General features: G+C 42.2%; 1 protein-coding gene across 5 annotated transcripts in view; it reads left to right on the forward strand.

Moving 5' to 3' along the window:
* Window positions 1–21,140, forward strand: part of NIM1K (NIM1 serine/threonine protein kinase) — a 46,573-nt gene that overhangs the window by 1,944 nt on the left and 23,489 nt on the right. For 2 of the 5 annotated variants that reach the window (XM_061617313.1, XM_061617331.1), the window contains exon 2: window positions 18,579–18,747. The exons of 2 other annotated variants lie outside the window; for them this stretch is intronic. The gene's annotated coding sequence lies outside the window, so the exon portion shown is untranslated. Of the gene's footprint in view, window positions 1–15,866; window positions 15,960–18,578; window positions 18,748–21,140 lie in introns of those variants that run through there. One more of the 5 variants, XM_061617322.1, reaches the window with a different exon arrangement.

Consider the following 21,140-nt stretch of genomic DNA (forward strand, 5'->3'; position numbering starts at 1 on the left):
TGGCACTGAGGAGTGTATCTGTGTGATGCATTTATTTTATTTTCAAGCATCTGAAAATAAGCACATGCACATCATTTTTAGTGATATGCTTAAAAAATCGTAGCTGTATCCCTAAGACCCAAATGTATAAAGAAGCCCACAATCTGACCTCCTTTGGAGGATTCTCCTGTGGTATTATTATTGGGGGGGGAATATTTTAGTGCATGCCAAGTCTATGTTGGTGCTTTAGAAAATTACAGTGGTTTTACTTTCCTTTAAAAACATGTTTGGTTTCATTGTATTATGTAAAGTGCTCCTTTGTATCATGTGGTACAGAGTACTCCATAAATGCTCAAGCCAGCAAAAGCATGAAAGCATGAAGGTTCTGTACCCTTCACAGATGACTCTGTGCTCCAGAAGCACAAAGAGGGCCGCTCTGAGAGTGTGGAGAATACATCTAGCACTTAGTGGTGCTGGGGGAGAGATCTGCAGTGTTACTACATCATGCATGTGCAACTGGACAAGTATGGTTCCCCCATAGGTGGTCAAGCATTGTGAGAGCTGACCCTGCCAACTGTAAGGCAGGGAGGTATTTGTACACAGTTGCATGTGTGTAGCACATTGCTACACATAAGCACCTTTGATGGGAGTTAATCACCTTTATTTTATGTTCTGTTCTGTTTTATGCACATACACCAAGGGCTACCTTACAGGTTTAGCATGAAAGTTACAAAGGCAATGTATGTGAGACACTCTGGACGCTTGAAAGGTGTGTGTATGTGTGCAATGGTGAATCTCCAGAGCAGACTTTTTCTGGGGGACACAGAGAAGAGGAAAGGGCGAGGAAGGTCTGTTGTGCAAGTGGAAATCCTTGTATGAATATAATGACTTTGCTGGATACAACCCTGAGTCTCTCTCTCCCCATATCGGGTAGAAAATGTTTATACCTTTGCTTCTTAGTAGGAATAGCTAAGAGTTGCAACATAGCATGCACGCTATTTAATAGCCTAATAAGTTTTGCACAAGTAAAGTAATAAACTAAAAACACTTTGAACAGAAAGGACAAAGTTTGAAATGTAAGTATTATTTTTTTCAGCCTTGTAGAAATTCCATGCAAGTGCACAAGCGTGTGGGCTGGCAAAAGAGGAAGAGATCACTCTGCCATTCTTCTGCAAGTCCATTTGGTTTCTTTGCCAGCCATTGAGGAGCTTCTCCTCCTTTGCAGCCAGTATAAGAACATAAGAAGAGCCTGCTGGATCAGGCCAGTGGCCCATCTAGTCCAGCATCCTGTTCTCACAGTGGCCAACCAGGTGCCTGGGGGAAGCCCGCAAGCAGGACCCGAGTGCAAGAACACTCTCCCCTCCTGAGGCTTCCGGCAACTGGTTTTCAGAAGCATGCTGCCTCTGACTAGGGTGGCGGAGCACAGCCATCACGGCTAGTAGCCATTGATAGCCCTGTCCTCCATGAATTTGTCTAATCTTCTTTTAAAGCCATCCAAGCTGGTGGCCATTACTGCATCTTGTGGGAGCAAATTCCATAGTTTAACTATGCGCTGAGTAAAGAAGTACTTCCTTTTGTCTGTCCTGAATCTTCCAACATTCAGCTTCTTTGAATGTCCACGAGTTCTAGTATTATGAGAGAGGGAGAAGAACTTTTCTCTGTCCACTTTCTCAATGCCATGCATAATTTTATACACTTCTATCATGTCTCCTCTGACCCGCCTTTTCTCTAAACTAAAAAGCCCCCAATGCTGCAACCTTTCCTCGTAAGGGAGTTGCTCCATCCCCTTGATCATTCTTTTTTTTTTTTTTTCAATAATTTTTATTCAGATTTTCATAAAACATACAAGACAAAATCATAAAACATTCAAAGACAAAAAACAAAATCAAAAATAGTTAAACAAAAAAAAAAAAAAGAAAAAAAAAACAAAAATAAAAAATAAAGAGTAAAATATTGACTTCCCATTTGTCAAAGATCAAATCAGTTATAAGTCTATAATATATAGCAATCCTGTCTCTTAAGTCATATTATAAAATCACTTTCCTCCAGTAGTTATCTTACTTAATCATCAAATCTCATAAACATTACTTTATTCTTTCCACAAAAAGTCAAAGAGAGGTTTCAATTCTTTAAGAAATATATCTATCAATTTTTTTTTCCAGATAAGCATATCGATTAATCCATCTCATTACTAATTATGATAATCTTATTGTCATAACCATAGTCAAAATAAACATTTCAATTAATCCATCACATCAGAATCTGTTAGGTTCAGTAATTTCAGTAGCCATTGTTCTATTATCTCTATTAGTTCCATTTTCCATCTTCCATCTTCAGTAGTCTTGTTAAGTCCAGTAATTTCAATATCCAATCTTCCATTATCAGTATTCCATAATAATCTTGCTGTCAAAGCCATAGTCATATAGTAAGAGTCTGATGGGAATTACCTCTATCCCAAATATTTTCTTGCCATCCATTCTGAATAAGTTGCTGAAATACTGCTGTAAAATCATATCTCTGTTCTTTTTTTCAAAATACACTGGGTCATCTCTTAAAAGTTTTTCCATTGTCACATGGCTGCAGTTAATTCCAAAGATTTTCTCTATATTGGGCTCCATCACATCATTCCAGTCCAGAAGATAATCCATGCCATTGATAACTTTATCTCTAGAATCTTCATTAATTTCTTCAGAGATAACATTGAGTTCCAAACAATAGATTTTATTTCTAAAGTCCATAGACTCCAAATCTTGTTCCTGTTCCACGTTTGTTCCAATCTCCGGGATCTCCTCTCTCACAGGGACCCCTATTCCAGTCTCCAGGGTCTCCTCTCTCACAGGGACCCCTGTTCCAATCTCCGGGGTCTCCTCTGTCACAGGGACCCCTTCCAGGGTCACCTCTCTCACAGGGACCCTTATATCTTTAATCTCCTGCTTCATTTTACTCAATTCAATTTTCGTTATCTCAATCTCATCCATTATTTTCTGAAACATAGTTATTTCCAGATTCTCAGCCACTTTCTTAATTGCCATTTTAAAAGAAAAATATAGGAAAACCACTTCTTATTTCAGCAACAATTGGGTTAATACTCCAAACTTGGTGACATCACAGTATAAACAGAGCAGACAGCCTTATCTCTCCAATAGTTAAGTAAACAAAATGCAGTTCCCAGGATCGAAACAATTAATGGCAATCGTCAAGAAACAGATTCGTCAAAATAAAATAGACCAAAAAGAGAGTAGTCTCAAAACAGTATAATATTTTTCAAAATAAAAATCTGGAATAGAAATCCCTCTTCTGTGTATATCTTTAGAATGCAAATCCAGGACAGCTTTTTGCAACAAAAACAGAGATAAGCTATTAATTAGTGCGTAGCAGAGAGAAGTTACGGCTCCCCAGTGAGATGTCAAAAACCGATCAATCTGGCAAATCTCTTTTAAACAGCAACAATTTAAGTCAAGTAAAAGAAAAATATAGAAAGAAGGGTGCTTGCCTGTTAGTGCGTTCTCTCTTAGAAGATAAGATGAACGTTCGCTTTAACAGATAGAGCTTGCTGTTGAAAATCCGTCCCACCTTCGTCGGCTGGACCTCGTCCCATAAATTAATGAGATCTGGTCGTCCCAACAAAAATAGGCTTTGAGGTTAATCTCTTCGTTTCTCCCTACCCGGGAGAAGTTTAATCAGTCAAAAAAAAAAGAAAAAACTGACTGATATATCTGAATAAGCTTCTTTTGAGGCAGGAGCCCGTCTCAAAAGCAGGCACAGGCTAAGTCACCCTTCCCGGAAGTCCCATCCCCTTGATCATTCTGGTTGCCCTCTTCTGAACCTTTTCCAACTCTATAATATCCTTTCTGAGATGAGGCGACCAGAACTGTACACAGTATTCCAAATGCGGCCGCACCATAGATTTATACAACGGCATTATGATATCGGCTGTTTTATTTTCAATACCTTTCCTAATTATTGCTAGCATGGAATTTGCCTTTTTCACAGCTGCCGCACACTGGGTCGACATTTTCATTGTGCTGTCCACCACAACCCCGAGGTCTCTCTCCTGGTCGGTCACCGCCAGTTCAGACCCCATGAGCGTATATGTGAAATTCAGATTTTTTGCTCAATATGCATAATTTTACACTTGTTTATATTGAATTGCATTTACCATTTTTCCGCCCATTCACTCAGTTTGGAGAGGTCTTTTTGGAGCTCTTCGCAATCCCTTTTTGTTTTAACAACCCTGAACAATTTAGTGTCGTCAGCAAACTTGGCCACTTCACTGCTCACTCCTAATTCTAGGTCATTAATGAACAAGTTGAAAAGTACAGGTCCCAATATCGATCCTTGAGGGACTCCACTTTCTACAGCCCTCCATTGGGAGAACTGTCCGTTTATTCCTACTCTCTGCTTTCTGCTTCTTAACCAATTCCTTATCCACAAGAGGACCTCTCCTCTTATTCCATGACTGCTAAGCTTCCTCAGAAGCCTTTGGTGAGGTACCTTGTCAAACGCTTTTTGAAAGTCTAAGTACACTATGTCCACTGGATCACCTCTATCTATATGCTTGTTGACACTCTCAAAGAATTCTAATAGGTTACTGAGACAGGACTTTCCCTTGCAGAAGCCATGCTGGCTCTGCTTCAGCAAGGCTTGTTCTTCTATGTGCTTAGTTAATCTAGCTTTAATAATACTTTCTACCAGTTTTCCAGGGACAGAAGTTAAGCTAACTGGCCTGTAATTTCCGGGATCCCCTCTGGATCCCTTTTTGAAGATTGGCGTTACATTTGCCACTTTCCAGTCCTCAGGCACGGAGGAGGACCCGAGGGACAAGTTACATATTTTAGTTAGCAGATCAGCAATTTCACCTTTGAGTTCTTTGAGAACTCTCGGGTGGATGCCATCCGGGCCCGGTGATTTGTCAGTTTTTATATTGTCCATTAAGCTTAGAACTTCCTCTCTCGTTACCACTATTTGTCTTAGTTCCTCAGAATCCCTTCCTGCAAATGTTAGTTCAGGTTCAGGGATCTGCCCTATATCTTCCACTGTGAAGACAGATGCAAAGAATTCATTTAGCTTCTCTGCAATCTCCTTATCGTTCTTTAGTATACCTTTGACTACCTTATCATCCAAGGGTCCAATTGTCTCCCTAGATGGTCTCCTGCTTTGAATGTATTTATAGAATTTTTTGTTGTTGGTTTTTATGTTCTTAGCAATGTGCTCCTCAAATTCTTTTTTAGCATCCCTTATTGTCTTCTTGCATTTCTTTTGCCAGAGTTTGTGTTCTTTTTTATTTTCTTCATTTGGACAAGACTTCCGTTTTCTGAAGGAAGACTTTTTGCCTCTAAGAGCTTCCTTGACTTTGCTCGTTAACCATGCTGGCATCTTCTTGGCCCTGGCGGTACCTTTTCTGATCTGCGGTATGCACTCCAGTTGAGCTTCTAATATAGTGTTTTTAAACAACTTCCAAGCATTTTCCAGTGATGTGACCCTCTGGACTTTGTTTTTCAGCTTTCTTTTTACCAATCCCCTCATTTTTGTGAAGTTTCCTCTTTTGAAGTCAAATGTGACCGTGTTGGATTTTCGTGGCAATTGGCCAGTTACATGTATGTTTAATTTAATAGCACTGTGGTCACTGCTCCCAATCGGTTCAACAACACTTACATCTTGCACCAGGTCCCGGTCCCCACTGAGGATTAAGTCCAGGGTTGCCGTCCCTCTGGTCGGTTCCATGACCAACTGATCTAGGGAATAGTCATTTAGAATATCTAGAAACTTTGCTTCTTTGTCATGACTGGAACACATATGCAGCCAGTCTGTGTCTGGGTAGTTGAAGTCACCCATTACTACCACATTTCCTAGTTTGGATGCTTCCTCAATTTCATATCTCATCTCAAGGTCTCCCTGAGCATTTTGATCAGGGGGACGATAGATCGTTCCCAGTATTAAGTCCCTCCTGGGGCATGGTATCACCACCCACAACGATTCTGTGGAGGAGTCTGCCTCTTTTGGGGTTTCGAGCTTGCTGGATTCAATGCCTTCTTTCACGTATAGAGCGACTCCGCCACCAATACGTCCTTCCCTGTCCTTCCGATATAGTTTATATCCAGGAATAACCGTATCCCACTGGTTTTCTCCATTCCACCAGGTCTCGGTTATGCTCACTATATCAATGCTCTTCTCTAAGACCAAGCACTCCAGTTCTCCCATCTTGGTTCGGAGGCTCTTAGCATTAGCGTACAGGCACTTGTAAGCAGTGTCTCTCTTCAAGTGTCTTTGGCACTTGTGGTTTGGCCTGTGGTAATTTTGCTCTTCTGAATTTATATCCTGTGCCCCTGCTCTCACAATGCCTACTTCTAGGCCTACCCCTTTTAAAATTTCATCATTTCTTTGGTTTTTATCCCAGGGGGGAGGTTTATTCCGAACCGGACCTTTCTCAGCTCCTGTCGGGTTTCCCCCCTCAGTCAGTTTAAAAGCTGCTCTGCTACCTTTTTAATTTTAAGTGCCAGCAGTCTGGTTCCATTCTGGTTCAAGTGGAGCCCGTCCCTTTTGTACAGGCCCGGCTTGTCCCAAAATGTTCCCCAGTGCCTAACAAATCCGAACCCTTCCACCCGACACCATCGTCTCATCCACGCATTGAGACTGCGAAGCTGGGCCTGTCTGGCTGGTCCTGCGTGTGGAACCGGTAGCATTTCAGAGAAAGCCACCTTGGAGGTCCTGGCTTTCAGCATCCTACCTAGCAACCTAAATTTTGCTTCCAGGACCTCACGGCTGCATTTCCCCATGTCGTTAGTGCCAACGTGCACCACGACCACTGACTCCTTCCCAGCACTGTCTACCAAACTATCTAAACGACGGGCGATATCCGCAACCTTCGCACCAGGCAGGCAAAACACCTTGCGGTCTACACGCCCATCACACACCCCACTGTCTATGTTCCTAATGATCGAATCACCCACTACAAGGATCCCTCCACCCCCTGGAGATATATCCTCGGCAGGAGAGGATAGCTGCTCATCCCCCAAGGAATAGGTCCCTTCTAAGGGATCGTTTCCCTCTTCCTCAGCTGGATGCTCTCCTTCCCCGAGACCATCGTTCTCCATGATAGCAGGAGAGCTATCATCGTTGGAGTGGGACACAGCTATAACGTCCCTGAAGGCCTCCTCCACACACCTCTCTGCCTCTCTCAGCTTTTCCAGGTCCGCCACCTTGGCCTCAAGGAAATGAAGTCGTTCCCGGAGAGCCAGGAGCTCATTGCACCGAGAGCACACCCACGACTTCTGTCCAACAGGCAGATAGTCGTACATGCTGCAGGCGGTGCAAAACACTGGAAAGCCCCCACACCCCTGCTGGCTTCTTACCTGCATAGTTTTGTTTAAGGTTTATTACGTCAATGGGTTGGAGACTGCGGTTTAGTTGAGGTCAGGGAACAGATGGGCAGAGTGGGGGTCCCTGGCCTCCTTGCCCTGCTGCCGAACTCGCCTTGACGCTTTGTCAGCTGGGGCCTTGAGGCTTCCTCAGCTGGGGCTCCCTCTAGCTCGTGGAGCAGGCTCCCTCGCTAGGGTGCTCTGACTTTATATGTGTGGCTGGTTCCTCCCAGCTACTGCTGCCAGCCGATGATGTGTTACTTGAGGCTGATGGCTATCAGCTGGGGCTTAACTCTTTAGTATTCTCTCAGGCTTCCTTCCTTCCTGAGCGAGGGGCGGGGCTGTTTAAGCTTTTGGCTGCTTTTAATCTAATCAAGGGGCTGCGCCTTCCAGGCAAGTCTTTTGTGTTTGTTGTTTTCCCACCTAGAACAGCCTGACCTTTCTTTAACCTAGGGGAACAGAGCTTGTGGTTGTGTTTCAGGAAGGCTGAAGCTGCCCTTTTTAGCAAGGACTGAGCTGACTCTCTCCCTGTATGTGTCGGTGGAGTTTCCTTTTCCCCCTTCTCTCCGACTGGAATTTAGCCTTGTTTACAGTGTCCCCTGAAGCTTTCCTGCTAGGGTGGTGTTGAAAACTAGCTTTCTATGGGCTTCCTTCTCCTAGGATCTGTCTCCTAAGATATAGGTTCTTTCAGGATTTGGCTCCTAGCTCAGGGTGACCTTGGGCTGCCCTTATTACTTATTGCTCTGCGCTGTTTTACTTCAATTAAATAATGGAATAAATGGGAGCTACTTACCCTCTTTTCGCTCTGCTGCTTAACTCGCCTTGACGCTTCGTCAGCTGGGGCTCCCTCTAGCTCGTGGAGCAGGCTGGAGTATCAAAACTGCAGGCTGGCAACCTTTTTGTGGGCTGATTTGCAATGCTTATTTGTTCATTTAAATCAGCCTTTGCCAACCTGGTGCCCTCCAAATATTTTGGATTACAACTCCCATCAGCCCCAGCTAGCACAGCGAAGGCTGATTTACATGAACAAATACAATTGTAACTCTCCTTGCAGATATACAGTTCCCAGAGTTCCCTGGGAAGAGGGATCGATTGTAAAACCACCCTGGGAATTGTAGCTCTGTGAGGTGAATAGGGGTCTCCTAACAAGTTACAGCACCCTTAGACTACCATTCCCTGATTCTTTGGGGGACGTCAGCACTGTTAAAGTGATATAATACTGCTTTAAATGTATGGTGTGGATGTGATCGTGTTCTCTTCCTCCACCACCACTTTACTGAAAACTGGGATTGATTGGTGGCTTTCAGCTCACAAAATGGCAAACTGTGCAAGTTTAGGGAGGAAGGAAGGGAATTGTGGCATGCGAGTGGACTGGGTTCCTTAGAGCCAGTGTGGGGAATTTGTGACCTTCCAGATGTTGCTGGACTCCAACTCCCATCAGCTCCAGCCAGCATGGCCAATGGCCAGGAATGGTGGAAGGTGTAGACCAACAACTTCTGCTCTCCATCCCTGCCTTGCCTTAAAGGCTCTTTCATAGATCACTAGATCATGGTTTGGCGTTACATTTGACCCTGCTCATATGTGATATAATGACAAATATGAATAACACTCTTGGCTGAAATGTCAGTATCCAAGTACCTAGTTTCATGGACCCAAGGAGTGTGTAGGCCTTCCTCAATCCAGTGCCTTCCAGATGTTTAGGCTATAGCTCCCATCAGCCCCAGCTTTGGAGTTGTAGTCCAAAACATCTAGAGTTTGGGAAAATATGTTTTGGACTGGAATCCAGTACATGTTTACTCAGGAATAAGCACCATTGCGCTCAGTGGGACTTACTTCCAGGTAAGTGTGTATTGGATTGCAACTTTAGTCTGCTGTTATGTACTTGAACAGCAACTCCTCATATTGTGCAGCTTTTGGAAATGAAGTTATTTGAAACGCATTTTGGGATATGGCAGAGGCTCCCAAATAGCACTGTTGATTTTTTTGGGAGGGTGGGGGGCGGGGGAATCCCCATAGAGAACATCACTTCATTATCCCCATAGTACAGGTTGCAGGGTGGGAGGTGGGGTGAAGTTGACACTGGGTTTGACGGCCCAGTGAGTTGATTGCTGCCGTGAAGTTTGGACACGGGCCTGCTCCTTCAGGGTCTCAGCTGCTACCCTGCAGAAACTGTAACCCACAATATGACATACGGAACTGATAGAGCTGGCAAGCCTCACCTGGAAGTGCTAAGCCCTCAGGAAACAGAGAAATCAATGAAGAGTAGGATACTTGCAGACTGTATTTTATAAATATTTTATATATCTGTCTGTCTGTCTATCCATCTAACTTATTTAACTATCTATATAGGACAAGTGTGTGAGCAAGTGTACTTTGAGGTGTCCTAATGAAGTAGCGAAGGTGTTTTCATGGGAAAACTTCAGTAGTAAAATAGGGAGCTGTGTGCCACTGAGTCAGACCATTGGCCCATCTAGCTCAGGACTGGGAAATCTGTGGCCCTCCAGATGTTGCTGAACTATGACTCCATCATCCCTGGCCATTTACCATGCTTGCTAGGGTGGATGGGAGTTGTAGTTCAGCAACATTGGGAGAGCCAAATGTCCTTCCTTCCTTCCTTCCTTCCTTCCTTCCTTCCTTCCTTCCTTCCTTCCTTCCTTCCTTCCTTCCTTCCTTCCTTCCTTCCTTCCTTCCAGAGTTTACTGTAGTGGAAAGGATTCTTTCTGATTTGTTTTCTGGCTATCATCTTGTAGCAAGTATTCTACCTCTTAATGAACATGGCCACCCTTTGTTACTTGTGTACCTGAAGCAAACAACTGCAAACACTAATACCATTCATTTGTTTAGCCTTGTGGTTAACATGCCCTGGATGGTGCTGTGTGAAAGCAGATTTCTTCTGAGAGGATTAGTAGGATACGTTTTCTGTTTGTTGTCCTGACAACAACCATGGCTCCACCGGGCAGTTTGTTCATCTATGCAGGTAAATCTAATTTCATGATTAGCTCATCAGTATCAGGCAGTGGCGGGAGGGGGACATTTGGGATCAATGCCAAGGGATTAATTAAAAGGAACATCACGCTCCTATCTTTATTTATTTATTATTGATTTATTGCATTTGTATACCACCCCATAGCCGAAGCTCTCTGGGCCGTTTACAACAATTAAAAACATTAAAAACAAATATACAAATTTAAAAACACATTTTTATGCTAAAATACATGCTGTATTGTTATTACAGTCCGAAATCTGTGTTTCAAGTGCTGTAGGACTCCTTGCAAGCTTTTCAGGGGGTTCTCGGTTTTTATTTGTGTAATATAGCACTCTTCTTCTTCTTCTTTTAAAAAAAGAATAAATCCCAGAGCAGTTTACACAATAGAATATTAAAATACAATAAAAACATAAGGTTAACAAATGCCATTAAAACCCATTAGTATAATCCATGTACAGAAAACCCAGCATGGCAAAGAAATCGCGCAGCGATATGACTGTAGAAAAACCAACCAACCTCTTGAATGTTGGGAAATTCAATCAGGACGCACGCAAGAAGGGTCTCTTTCATACAGCACATAAACGACAAGATCTAGCGTTGGGCATCAACTTAGCTTTAAAAGAGGATTAGAGAAATTTATGGAGAATATGGCTATCAGTCGCTTCTAGTCCCGATGGCTATATTTTACCTTACTTTTTCAGAGGCAGTGTTCCTCTTTATACCAGTTCCTGGAATCTCGCGTGTAGAAGGCTGTTTACACTTGGGTCCTGCTTGCATTCTTCCCATCTGCATCTGGTTGGTCACCCTGAGAATCGATTGCTGGACTAGATGGGCCTTTGGTCTGATCTAGCAAGGCGCTTCTGTTCTTATCTCCCAGGATATGTTTCTTATTTGCCTCTGTGTCCTGTTTTAAGCTTTGTTGTGTTCATAATTGTCATAATTTATTATGGTTTTATTTAGGGATGTACTAGTATTCCAACCAATTTGGATTTGCTGCCAAAGTTTCCATTAATTTTCTTATTTGCTGCAGTTGCAGATCAGATTTTTATGTAGTCATTTTCCTCTGCTATTTTCAGTTTTTTTTTAAAAAAAATCCTCATCTAAAATATTGATACCAATATCTATATTTCATCAATATTTCCTTCAATTTATCAATATTTCCTTCAATGTTTTGGCATTTCCTTTCACAATATCAATATTAATATCAATATTTGGGGGGGGATGGATCAGGAAAAGCAGTGCCTTGTGGACAAAGAACAAACTCAAATTGATACTAGCCTGTTAGGCCAACAGAATGCTTTCAAACCAGCACTGGCCAACGGATCCCATTCCTGGTTTTAATTTTGATGGTATATGCTACCTTGGGTGCTTTAGACAGGAAGCAGAAAGGCGTGGAATAAAGACATTGTTAGAACAGGTACAAATTTTGTGGGTATTCCTTCACAGAAGCAGTAACCAGCTTCCTGGTAGCAAGGTCAGTGTGAAGCAGACCTCTTGACTTCTTCTTGAACATGTAAACTGCCACTACTGAAAAGCATTGTGTTTTGAAGACAGTAGGAAAACGTGTTGCGACTTCATCTGGATGGTTAAAATATCTGATTTTAGATTTTGAAGAAGAATATTGGATTGGACTGATGCTGCTGGGAAACTAGCACTTCCTGTCTGTGTGTTATCTTTCGTACCTCTTGATCTGTACATTTGTAAATAAAGGCTTCGTAAGCCTTTGGTGAGCACATTTTATCTCTCTACCTCCACCCCAACAGACACAACAAGCTCATTCTGTAATAGCGTGCAACTTCTGAGTTTGAGGAGAACGGCAGCAAAACCCAGGTTTTTTGCCTGTCAGGCACAGCAGAATTGGATCCTTCTGTGTTCCACTGTTGGAGACAGGATGTCTCTGGATACCGGTTGCTGAGAACTGCAGGAGGGGAGAGTGCCGTTGTGCTCAGGTTCTGCTTGCAGGCTTCCCATAGGCATCTAGCTGGCCACTGTGAGAACAGGATGCTGGACTGGATAAGCCACTGGCCTGATCCAGCAGGTTTCTTGTTATGTTCTTAGCTTTTCACACTTTCTGAGTACCTTCCTGTTTCAACAAGCCTTTCAATTAGAGACCTTATCCCAGTTGGTGTCTGTACTGGAACTACTTCTTTAGATGTTTTTGAATCTTTTTTAAAAAATGGTTTTTTAAGATGTTTTAGAGTGTTTTTAGTTTTTTGTGTTTGCTGCCCTGTGCTCCTTCTAGAAGGAAGGGCGGGATATACATTTAATAACTACATACATACAGGATATAAATTTTACCAGCAGTGGCACAGGAAGATGCTGTTTGTGATATTGCTGCAGCTGAAGCAGCCTTCCAGTTTGGGACAGTGGGCCAATTTTTTAATGTCATAGTCTGTTTTGGCAGACTATGAATAAACTTCCTTTTTTCTAGCAAGAAGGTGAATTAGCTATAGGCTCATAAGCACATATGAGAGAAGAATAGCACCATACTACTGATGGATTAATGCTCCACATTTCCCTTTGTTCTCTCTGGAATAATACACTCGGGATGAGGCAGGCAGCTAATCTCTGGAGCGTTAACTAATTGCTCTCACAACTGTGCCTTCCAGCTTGCCTTTTGCTGCTGTGCGCACATGTGAAAAAGCGCAGGGTTGTGGGAATTCTCTAAGGGTTATGGGAACGTTGTCAGCAGCTTTTTCAAAGTGAGGACTCGTTGCTGTAATAATCTCACAGAGGAGCCCAAACCTTGTAACTGAAGGCTAGGCAATTTGCATCTTAATGGACTGATTGCATGCCTATAGTATTATACTTGACGTTGTTGCCTTCCCCCGTCCCCAATACACTCCAAATCAGTGGGGCAGAATCTAATAAGGGTGTGTAACTCCAGTGAGAGCTCAGCTTCCTTTCTCTCTCACACACACAGTGTAGATTTGGAAATTGCATACAAATGACTTATTTTACTTCTTATATTTCCCACTCTTCCTTTCTTTGGAGCTCAGAACACCATGCAGGAGGATACCAACCAAGCAGCCTTATTCCACTCTATTTGTTTCATTGCAAAGGAAATGCAATGACTGTCTTGCAACAGGAACAGAAAACTAGAGAGGCATTTTGGGTGACCGCTCCCCAGTTATTTTATTTATTTGCAAAATTTTCTATACCACCATTTAAAAAAAATATCATGGCGGGTAACAGCATAAAATCAACATCCATAAAATAATATGGAATATATCACAAAGATGAGTAGATCACATTAATAATGGTCCCAGGCGGTGGTCTGAAGGCATATGAGGCCAGCTGCTGGCTGAAGCTAAGCAAGGTCAGGTCTGGTCAGAGCCTGGATGGGAGACCTCCTGGGAACCATATGTAAGCCGCCTTGGGTTTCATGAAAAAGAAAGGCGGGGTATAAATGTAAATAAATAAATAAATAAAATAATTAATAGCCTTAGGGAATGCCTATGTGAACAGATGAGGTTTCTAAGCAGGTGCCTCAGTGCCAGTGTTGTAGGTGCTTACCCATAGTAATTAATATCCTTTAAAAATATGCTCTGACTTCACGGGCAGAGGCAACGTGCTTCTGAATCCCAGCTGCTAGAAGCCGCAGGAGGAACACGTGTTTTTGTGCTTAGGTCTTGCTTGCAGGCTTCCACAGGCATCTGGCTGGCCACTGAGAACAGGATACTGGATTAGATGGGCCACTGGCCTGATCCAACAGGCTCTTCTCATGTTCTTAGCTTGCCCAATATTGGTACTGCATGGAATTGCAATCCAAGCCAATGGACAATGGAATGACATGCAAAATTATCAAACATTTTACATAGTTGACAACTATGATACCAATAGAAACAGTTAAGTTTGTTTTACAAAAGGAAACATCCCCAAGCATTGTATGTCTCACTAATAGTAGTTCTCTACACCAGCCTTCCCCAACCTTTGTGCCGATGTTTTGGACTATAACTTCCATCCAGCTGGGCCTGATCCAGATTGCTCTCCGGAGAGCACCAGGTAGGGAATGCTGGCCTACACTGAGCAGATGTTACATTCTTTTTGGTTACTTTGAGTTTGGTTGCGTTGCAAGAAGATCCAGATGTGCGTTAGGCAACAGTCATCTGGCCATTGTCCTTATGCCTAGGAATATGCCCAGTGAAAACCAGGTCTGTATTATCACTCAAGTCACATGGCCACTGAGGTGAAGTGGAGGACACCTACATCAGCAGCAACGCTTAACTTTAAAACTTGTTTGGGTTTCTCGTTTTATAGAAAATGCTGGAGCACTAGGGCAAATAACATTATGGTTTTAACAGCAGAGGTAATTAACAAGATAGACATTTTGTCATACTGCCCAAGTGAAAAATATTGGTTCTCTAAAGAGCATATGGGTTGATAATAAGCCTTGTGCTTCAAAGGCTTTGGACCTCTGTGCCAGTAGTGAGAGGCTTGGTTGGCACCTGCAAGCTGGTGGAGAAGAAAAGAATGGGGACAGTTCTGAGTCCAGTGTTTATCAGTCCTGAGAAACTTTGAGGTTCAGAGTACTATTGTGAATGTTGCTTTTTGGTTAATGTGAAAGACCAACTTTGTCAGTGCCATGTACGGAGGGAAGAGAGATTTGGTTCATTTCAGATTTTAATGCGAACCTATCCAATTCTCATTTTCCAAAACAATATGCAATCTGAAACAGTCATTCTTTGAAATTCACACTTCTCCAAATTTTGCAATGCAGTTCTCCAACCAAATAATGTGTACAAAAATGTGTACATTAGGGGAACATGGGCATAAAAAATCCATATATTGGTGAAAATAACATATAAAATGCATTGTATTAGGGAAAATTGCTTTGCACAAATATGTATTTAGGAGAAATTTTAATTAAAATGCTGACAAATCTTCATGAGAACTTTTTTAGCCTCAAACTGATGCAGAAATGTGGAGAACTGAGCTTAAAAATGGAGAAACTGAGAGAAACCAAAATTGACATATTTGACCGTTTGTAATGTCCAGGGACTTTTAACAAATGAATCTGAAGATGAAATCCTGTGGTCCGTGGGAAGGCATCCCACCAGCCACAAGGTCTGTTGAGATCTCTCTCTCTAGGGATGGAAAGAGATGTCATCCTAGGAAAGGGAGCTTCAGTGTTGGATGCCTCCTTCATGAAACTGTGGAAAGGTGTTGCAGTCCGTTCCTCTCCGATGTTGGGGAAACCAAAGAGAAGAAGATATTGTGTCTCAGCAAGATCCATAGCCCTTTTATTTCATGCTCCCAGAACAGGGGACGTATACACCAACCCTAGAGCAGGAAAAGTTATTTAGGAAAACAAACCCACCACAAGCAAAAGAAGAAACCAAAAGAAATGCCTCTCCCTTTCTACTGTGTCTTTGGTTCCCCCCCCCTCCCCTTTGGATTGCTCTGCCTATGATCAGGATGTTTTCCTGATGTTATATAAATGTCTCTTCCCACCTTGGAAATGCAACACCCCTCAGAACCAAGCAGAGAACTGGTAGAAGAGAGAAAGTTCTAGCGAAGCGTGGGTCAAACAGAGGTGACAGCAGACAAACCTCTAGGACTTAACAACACATCACCTGATGACATCTACCCAAGAGTTCTGAAGGAGCTTAGATGTGAAAACAACAGCATCAAAGGTAACTTCTCTCTCAGTCCCTATTTCAGAGAATTGAGAAGTAGCCAATTAAAAGAATTTTTTTAATCTCCTTCTCTCCCCCCGACCAACTGAGGTGCTGAATGCGATTCGCTGTTAGCAAAACATGAAACCAAACAGTGTATCTAGAATGCAATGATTTAAAAATAAATAAGATACACAACACATCTCAACACTAAAAACAGCATTAAAAACCAAGGGAGCCAGAACATAATAACGTAAACAGCAGTGTAATTAAAGGATACTGAAAAAGAATGGTTGAATGGTTTTTGAATGCTGACAGGGCACAAGCAAAGAGGAAGGTGATCTAATCTCTCAGGGTGGGAAGGTCCACAAAATATAATAGGAAGTTTTGTTCAATAAAAAAGAAAAAAGGAGCTCTCAAACACACCTCAAGAAGCAATAGCATGCGCAAGAGTGCTGCTGATCTTAAAAAGCAGGCAGATATATACTTTGGTTCCAAGCTGTTTAGGGCAGGGAGCTTCTGTGCGTTGCCCAAGGGTGCCAGAGCACCCATAAAAACCTTCATTGGCTCCCCAGATTCTGGGCTTTCTTTTCTTTTTTAAAGTAAGCCTCTAACCTTATGAAGCAAAATGTGCAGGTACCCAGAAATGAACCAGCCTGACTGCTCCTCTGTGTCGGTGTTTTTAGCCAATGACTAAAGTCGTTGTGACTGATAAGTGACATGGTTGGACACCAGGTAATAGGAATCCTTGGAGTCTGAAAGCACTTTTTTACCTTCTCCTCTAGTGCACTTTTCCTGCTTCTGTCTTATTTTCAAGTAGCCCTTGGAATCTTTATAGTTTGCCATTCCTTTTTATTCTAGCAACTAGGATGTATCTTTCATGTGGTAGGTTTGTTTAAGATCAGGTAATTTCTAGAAGTAATTTTCTGCAAATAATACTACATAATAAGTAGGGGTGAATGTCAATGAATCCCCTAACTAAATGCCAAATGCAAAATCTGAAAACTTTGCAAAGAGGCTTAGGCATCTTTTCTGCTGTGCAGGACCTAAAGCCAGACACTCAGTAAGAATTCACTGTATGGTTAATTTACAGTTCAATGGTATACATGTCTGTTAAGAAGTAAGTCTCTTTGCTGTAATGGGCCTTACTCCCCGGTAAGTGGGTACAGGATGGTAGCCTTGGCTTTAATTTAGAGATGGCATTGCTGTAAAGAGGGTCCTTGTGCCTTTTTCAGCTGTATCTCCACAGTCAGGACCAGCAGGTGTCGCATGTGTCTCTAAGAAACTGTGTGAGTGTACACTTCACATATTACACAAGACATAGCTGACTTCCCATGATAAGCATGCAGTTATTCTGGGTGGGGGGGAGAGAACAGCAATGACAGTATTCTCTAATTTTGTGTTATGCCATGCCCTCCATGGCAGTATCATTGTGTTGTGCCATGCCCCCATGGCAGTCATTTTGTGACTGGCACCCACAGCACTCTCAAAATTCAAAATGTGTCCACTGCTCCAAAAAGGTTGGTGACCCAGGTTCAAGGATTAAAAGGAAATAACCAGCATTGGTTTTATAACACTTATTTTTTAAAAGAAGGGTTGAAGGGGGGATCCCGAAACTAGAAGCCAGTTCGCTTCACATGTGTTCCAGGTAAACTGGTAAACTGGTGGAATAATTTATTGAAGGCATGACCAAATGAAGCATATAGAAGAACAAGCCTTGCAGAAAAAAAATCTGCATGGCTTCTGCAAAAGGAAGTCCTGCCTCATCACCCTTAAGGATTATCTGGGACTGTTCACAATCACATGGGTAGGAATGGTCCAGTAGACATATGCATGGACTTACATAAAGCTTTTGATAAATGTTCCTTGCCAAAGGCTCCAGAGTAAATGTAGCAGTCATGGGATAGGGAGATTGGGAATCAGGGAGTCAGTAAGCATAACTCCAATTTCTTGGGTTTGAAGTTGCTTGCCAACTTGTATATTTTTCTTAACCTTCCTTAGTGGTTCTCAGTGTGTCTCGCACTCAGTTTTTCTTTCTCTATACTTGTAAGGTACTTGCCAGAGCAATATGAGATCTTTATTTAAAATGGTGACATGCATCCGCCAGCAAGGATTCCTTCTCTATTGTATAAACATATATAAGAGATCTCTTTATCCACAAATGGGTTTTATTGGCTTCTGTTGTTGAGATGTTCTGCTGCTCTTAATGTGTTTTTTAAATTATATTTTCAAGTGTGTTATTGTGATGTTTTTAATATTTTGGGGTGTAGTTTTTTATATTATAGAAGGCCTTGAGTGGGAAAGTGTTTTATTCATATAAATAAATGAATAAATGTGCATTTATTAAAGAGTATTGTTTTGACTAAGCTTTTGCACAAGTTTTTTTTCCCTTCTGAGATTTTGAGCCCCCTGGACAGGTGCTTAGCCTGCCTCTTGGTAAATCCAGTCCTCCTGCTGGGCCCATATAGCATGGGAGGCTATCAAACAGCTGCTGTTACTTACAGCAGATTGATATGGGCACAGCATTAAGCAAATCCAGGATGGATTAGTAAGTGAATGAAATGCCAGAAGGTACTGTATTAACATGGATGTAAAAATAGCTTTGGCTATTTCAGGACATTGATTGTGCTGTATTAGCTTGCAGACTCTGTTGCACGTCGGAGGCTGCCTGTCACTCTCCGAATTTCCATTCTCAAGAGACATCCCTTACTTGGCATTAACAGTTTTTATCTTGGATCAAAACTGTTTCTGGGTACAGAAAAAGACAGGGAATTCTGCCCTCAGGATGCAGGCTACCTGACATCAGGTAAGTTAGGAAGCAAGTCTTTGGAATGGGATGGTGAGCTACAACTGGGGTGGATTTGGCAAAGTTTAGGTATATTTTTGAGGGCGCAGCGGCTGTGGTGAAACAGAAGTGATAAATTTCTCATTCGCTGAATGTTTTTATGCCCTTGATACATACTTTTAATATTGGACTGAAAGCTTGTTTAATTTCTCTGATTGACTTCAGAGGCTTTTATCTCTTATTTTTTATGTGTGCAGCAGATGTGTCAGAAAGGTAGCAAAAAAAAAGCTGCGAATTTTGGAGACACTAAACAATTATTTTTGATGCCATTAATAAATACTGATAGCCCCCCCCCCCCGAGGACCTATTTATTGATTGTTCATCCAGATTTGCTTGCACATTGCTCATGTGGAGGTTAGATTATATTCTGTATTTACCATTGTTATGGTTTATGGGGCAGTTATATGTCTTCATCCTGCATTCATCCAGATTTGCCTGGGGGGGAGGGGTTACATGCCTTCCTATTAATCATTTGTTCATTCCAATTTTTTTGCAATGCATTTCCCCCTCACTATCCAAACTGCAAACGTCTGTGTGTGTTTTAAGTGGATTTGTTGCACTTTAAATGTGCAAACCTAAAATTCTGGTATGCACTTTAATCCCTCTCACAAAATCCCGTCTGGATCTGGAGGCACCCTTAATGGTGGATTAAAAGCTTGTTTAATGTCATAGGAGCAATTGATTTCTGTGGATTTTATCTGTTGATAACATTCCTGAAGTTGAGATTGCAAGTGGGCACCCAGAAAGACAGCCAGCATTTTTCTCTCTTTTATGCTCCGGGGTTTGAATTGGCTAACATAGTGTGTTCTTGGCTTTCATTGCCAGGCTGCTTATTTTAGGTGATGTTTCAAATGAGTCTGCCTACACGCTGTTGGGAAAAGGTCCACCCCTTGCCCCATGAGGGGGTGAGAGATGGGATCTTTTCATCATTGTCTGGGAAGATTTGGCTGATCACTCCATTGGCCATATTTTTGGTGCCAGGTCAAGACGACTTTGTTTCTTTTGGAAGTACAACAGTAGGGGCCATTTAGTCAGTAACTTAAAGAGGCTAATTCTGTTATTAGTCTGGCTGACAGCAGATTCTTGATTGGCTGAAGATTCTAGTCATTGGGGGAGTTTGCTGTCAGTAAGGAAGACAGCTGAGGTCTGATAGTTGGAGGAGCTGGAGGGAAAGGGGTTCTGAAGGAGTTTCCTCCCTGTGTAGGCCTGACCTAAGAAAGACAAATATCTCGTGTTTTATTTGTCCTCATATAGTACAGTAGAACCTTGCTATAACGCGGCTCACTGAACCACATATTTGGATATACTGCGGGTATGACGATGTCCCCTGAGTAAAATTCTGTTTACAGAATGCAGCCTTCGTTATAATGCGGAAGCTCTATAACACAGATGCTTCTGCTTCTGCTGTATAATGTTCTTGTTCAGGTTACCTCAGTAAAATGTTATCTGTTTCCTTTCTCTCTGGGCTCCATCTGCTTTATTCCAGTCACTCTGCTACTGGTGTCCAGTCATTGTATGGGAGGCTGCCTGTTGATCTGCCTGTTCACGGATTTGTTCTGGCTGCTGTTCAGATTTGCTGTTGCTGCTGATCTTCTCTGGGAGTTGCTTTCTTTTCCTTTGCACTGAAATTGTTTTATTGTTCTAAAGTCAGATTTGCTTTATTTCAATTTGTTAACCATCCCGATGATCCCACTTGAGATGAAAGGCTGTAGGATATGAAATATATAAATGGTATGGTTGACAGCTCAATCCCATATAAAGACTAAGGGTATTGGTGGCGGTGGTGAAAAGTCTTCTGACTTTTGATAAGGTCCCTTTCCCATCCCCGTTGGCTTAAATATCCAGCTGAAGGAAACGTTCTGTGTAACTTGCAAGTTTGCATCCTTTTCTTGGCTCAAATAAAAGTATTGTCTTGCCTGTACTACTTTTACATTAGATCATCTCAGGTATATTTTATATTAACATTAAATGGAGAGGAAAGCTGCCTTCTGCACATGGCAAACTACTCAACAGATGTTAAGAAGAGGTCTTATTTCTCTCATCCCTGACCATGGAGTGAACTCTCATCTGACAACCCTAATTTTTTGGAGTTCCCCATTGTCAGCAAAACCAGGAGATTTATTGAGCCCCTGGCAGGCTGTCAAATATGTCAATTGGACTACATTTGGGGGTGCAGGTAACATATTAACATCAATATTTAGCACAGTCGTCAGTGATGAGATGACATAAAGTGCTATTTTTGGATTTGGCTGAGGATCTGGGGCACTTCCAGATGACCAGCTCATTAAGAACTCATCTTGATTTGTTTACAGGGAGGTTAGATGATGCTCTGTCAAAGCAAGTGTTACCTATAC

This window comes from Rhineura floridana, chromosome 1, assembly GCF_030035675.1.
Source record: "Rhineura floridana isolate rRhiFlo1 chromosome 1, rRhiFlo1.hap2, whole genome shotgun sequence".
Taxonomy (NCBI): domain Eukaryota; kingdom Metazoa; phylum Chordata; class Lepidosauria; order Squamata; family Rhineuridae; genus Rhineura; species Rhineura floridana.